This window comes from Macaca thibetana, chromosome 15, assembly GCF_024542745.1.
Source record: "Macaca thibetana thibetana isolate TM-01 chromosome 15, ASM2454274v1, whole genome shotgun sequence".
NCBI lineage: Eukaryota > Metazoa > Chordata > Mammalia > Primates > Cercopithecidae > Macaca > Macaca thibetana.
In genome coordinates, this window is record NC_065592.1 from 50,039,960 (window position 1) to 50,045,169 (window position 5,210).

A 5,210-nucleotide genomic window follows, 5' to 3' on the forward strand; every position below is an offset into this window, starting at 1 on the left:
ACTTCTCAGTGTTCCATCTGCTATTCTACTATTCCTCAGGGATTGTTCAGGCCCCCTCCCTTCCCTACACATCAAGCTCAGGGATTTGCTCCCACCCACGACTGGCAAGTTGACTTTACTCACATGCCTTGAGTCAGGAAACTAAAATACCTCTTGATCTGGGCAGACATTTTCACTGGATGGGTAAAGGCCTTTCCCACAGGGTCTGAGAAGGCCACCGTGGTCATTTCTTCCCTTCTGTCATACATAATTCCTTGGTTTGGCCTTCCCACTTCCATGCAGTCTGATAACAGACTGGCCTTTATCAGTCAAATCACCCAAGCAGTTTCTCAGGTTCTTGGTATTCAGTGAAACTTTCATACCCCTTACCGTCCTCAATCTTCAGGAAAGGTAGAAAGGACTAATGGTCTTTTAAAAACACACCTTACCAAGCTCAGCCTCCAACTTAAAAAGGAGAACTCTGTCGAGGATAGAGCCCAAAAACTCACCAACCAAGCAAGTAATTATGCTGAACGCCCTTGGGCACTCTCTAATTGGATATCCTGGGTCCTCCCAATTCTTAGTCCTTTAATACCTGTTTTTCTCCTTCTCTTATTTGGACTTAAACTAAATGGAAGACATTTAGTTTCTTAATTCATACAAAACCAAATCCGGGCCATCACCAATCATTCTATACAACCAATGTTTCTTATAACAACCCCACAATATCACCCCTTGCCCCAAAATCTTTCTTCAATTGAATCTCTCCCACCATAGGTTCCCACGCCACCCTTAATCTCGCTCAAAGCATCCCTGAGAAACATTGCCCATTATCTCTCCACACCACCCCCAAAATTTTTCACTGCTCCAACACTTCACTATTTCATTTTGCTTTTCTTATTGATATAAGACAGGAATGTCAGGCCTCTGAGCCCAAGCTAAGCCATCATATCCCCTATGACTTGCACATGTACATCCAGATCTCCTGAAGCAACTGAAGATCCACAAAAGAAGTGAAAATAGCCTTAACTGATGACATTGCACCATTGTAATTTGTTTCTGCCCCACCCTAACTGATCAATGTACTTTGTAATCTTCCCAACCCTGAAAAAGGTTCTTTGTAATTCTCCCCACCCTTGAGAATGTACTTTGTGAGATCCACCTCCTGCCCACAAAACATTGCTCCTAACTCCACCACCTATCCCAAAACCTATAAGAACTGATGATAATTCACCACCCTTTGCTGACTTCCTTTTTGGACTCAGCCTGCCTGCACCCAGGTGAAATAAACAGCCTTGTTGCTCACACAAAGCCTGTTTGGTGGTCTCTTCACATGGACGTGTGAGACATGCATATGTGTGTGTGTGTGTGTGTGTGTGTATTATATAACCTTCAATTTACCTTTAATTCAAAAAATATAATGAAAGACATGATTGAAATTAGACCATGAAGTCAGCCACTTTCTGAGCTCGACTGATTCTGAACAATTTATTCAAGTCACAAGCATGATTTGTTTAAAATACTTTCCTTTCCCCAGTGAATTGCCTTGCCAAAATTTGTTGATCATATATAGGTAGATCTAGGTATGGAGTCTATTATATTTGTCTACCCTAACACAAATACAAAACTTTCTTGACCTCTATAGCTATTTGGTGAGCTTTGAAATCAGATAGTGTGCATCTTCCATTCTTTTCTGTGTAATACATTTTCTATGTATATCCTATTTTTTATATATTCTATTCATCCTTTAAAATAAATAATATTGGGTTTGTCAATTTTCATTATTTTATTCTCTTTCATTGATTTTTCTTTTTATTATGTATCCCATACTCCTCCTACTTATTTTGGATTTAATTTCTTGTTTATTTTCCAGCATCTTAAAGTCAGAACTTAGATTATGAATGTTACATAGGTTAGAATTGTATTGTAGCTGGATTGGAACAGCTTTAAGCTTATCTCCAGTAGTACCTGGATACCTGGTTTGGACTGTCAAGGCTGTATACTAACTAACCAACTAACTAATCAACTATGATGTGCTGAGTAAAGTTCAGAACTTTCCTGTTGCTACCCAGAGTCAATTTGGTGCTGACTTTCATATGGTCTAACTGCTTTGTCAGCCTGGCTTGACTACATAACTAGAGAGGTATAAAAGACCCCTTTGTGAAAGTCTGTATTGAACTCTCCCAAAAGCAATATTCATCACAGACATTTTGACAGTTTAATCTAGAGATTAAATACCTCATGTTTTTTATTAAACACAGTTACACACTTCTTCTGTAAATGTTGCCACATCACATATGATCACTGGAGATATAGACTCTCATTCTTCTTTTGATTTTTGTTTTCTTCATTTTTACTGACAAAGGATTTTTAAAATATTTGCATACATTTCTTACTTTGGAAAAAAAAAGAGGGCTTTACCATCTAACTTTTTGTAAATTTGTATATCCTATAGATTTTCTGTCTCAAAATCATCTGTCAAATTTGAATATGCTAAAGTTTGATCCTAAAAATGTTTTAAATAATAAGTAATACTCTGAATAAATTTAGTAATTTTCCCCTAAATTTTATGACAAACTGATTTTCTACCTTGTAAAATATATCAATTCCAACGCTGAGCTGAGATTATTTTCCTCAGCAAATTATTATGTTAATAGTAAAATAAGTATGAGTGAATTAGGTTTCAAATATTGATGGATTTATTCATACTGCAAATATCAGCAGCACACAATATACCTCTGTAACAAACCTGCACATGTACCCTCTGATTTGAAAATAAAAATTGAAAAGTAAAATAAATCCAACATATTTGAAAATGTTAAAAATATTTTTATCCCAAGGTTATGGGCACTCTAAACTTTTACTAAAGTATACTTCTGTTTCTTTTGTAGATAAACATACTAAAGAAAGTTAAAAGTGACAGCCTCCACTATATTTCAGCTCCAAACCTTTTAGAGATACACTTCTCTCTTTTTGAATCTCATGAACAGCTAAGGCAATGAACACTCCTTCATTCTAATCTGAAAGAAGAAATAGGTGTTGTTCCAATGTTTACTTCAAGTATAGGCCTTTGAAGTCTTTACAGGTACTCTTCTAAGGACCTGACCTTAGGATCAAAAGATTAAAGGAAAAAATAAAGCAAAGAAGCTCTGTATCCCCCATATTTTGTAGAAATGGCATTGCCTGTTTGAGGCCAAAATGTCTTATTTTTTCCTCTTTGCTTTTGTCTTTTTTTCCCTCAATTATTGTGTGTTCTATTCTGTACAGATCAACATATGAAATATTTATATGTGATTTTTCTTTTGTCAGGGACATGTTTTATGCTTGGGATACAAAAGTGTGTAAAACAGGATAGTCAATTTTATTCTTCAAGGGTAGTGTGTTTACCGTTTGGGAGGTTATATATAAATAGGGATAAACACATATTCTTAGAATAAGGCAAAACCAGGTTTGAATCTAATTTTTTTCTTAGACTTATTTACTTACTAATAAAATATCTATGATACGTTAAGCATTTACCGATTGGAGCATCATTTTTTTGTCATTTTAAGGGACAAAATAATCTTCTATTAAAAGATCATGCTAAATTTATATTATATTATATATTATATTATATTATGTTATATTATATTGAAAAGGTAGATAAATTTGTTGTGAAATGCCTGGCATATAATCAGTGGTCAGTAATTGTGTGTGTGTGTATATTAATAGTATATATTATATAGTATATGGCATATAATTTGATTACCTCAGCAGAATAAGTTCAGTTAATATATTCACTGGGAGAATAATTTAAATGAAAATCAAGCCCTCTGCCTGAAAACATCTAAGGTAGGAGGTCACAGGTTCTCTATAAGCACATGATCTAGCTTCAGCACTCAAAAAAACTAGCATTGTCTTCAAGCAAATTCAAGTTATGGAGAAATAGGGCAGAAGTATATGCATATATGACATGGTGCAGACTGTCTGCCATATGAAGGAAGTAATGACGTCTTTCATATTCATAAATGTATATTTAAGGTTGGAACTCATTCTTGATAGCACTATTTTGAGCTAATCTGTAAAGTCAAGCTTGTACCATTCCTTTCAGCTTTCTCTAAATACTTTAAATTAAGTTTTTAAAGAGGGATGCATTTTAAATGCATTTTAAGACTATTATTTTTATTGTAGTGTAATTTACATACTATGAAAGATTTAAATCTTAAATGTAACATTTAATCAGATTTGATGACAGAATATCAAGACAGATTATCTTTCCATCACCATGCAGTGTTCCCATGGGCACTTTTCCAGTCAAGGCAGACAAGGGTCCTGTGAAAAAGAAACCCTTAAGATCTCATTTCTCTTTATTTGAGAGTTCTGGTTGCTCCACATATTCTAGAAATAGTGTTGTCAATTATTATTTTATTTTTTCTATTACAGTGGGTATCCAGTAGTATCTCATTTTGGTTTTATTTGCTTATCTATGATAACTCATGAGGTGAGTTCAGGTTACTGAAGTTCAGTTTATGGCGTCCACATTTCCATGAATTTTTTTATTTGTTTTATCTATTATTGAGAGAGGCATCTTAATGTCTTCAAACATGATTTGGAGATTTGTCTCTAGTTCCCTATAGTTTTGTTAAATCCATTTTCTATATGTGGGAACTTTGTTATAGAGTACATATACATTTGGCATTATGTTTTCTTCATTGTCAAACTATTCCTTGATTGCAGAACAGTGGGCTTTTTAGCTCTAATAATACTCTTTACCTTGAACTTTATTTTGTCTGTTATTAGCAGGTCACACTAGCTTCCTGCGGTTTAGTGTTCATATTGTAATTTTCTTCCATCCTTTTATTTTCAACTTATTTGTAACTTACAAACACATAATTAATCTTGCTTTATATCTATTATTATGCTATCCCATTTAATTGGAATCTTTGATGCATTTATTTTAATTATTGATATGTTTGGATTTTTTATAATTTACTTCTTTCTCTAATTGACAAGTAAAAATTGTATATATTTATCATGTACAGCATGATGTTTTAAAATATGTGTACATGGTAAAATGGCTAAATTGAGCTAATTATGAGTTACCTCATCCTTAACATTTTTTGTAGTAAGAACACTTAAAATCTATTCTCTTACCATTTTAAGATTATAACACATTCTTATTAACAATAGTCATTTTATTGTATAATACATTTCTTGAATATTTTCTATCTACCTAAAATTTCATTTCGTTT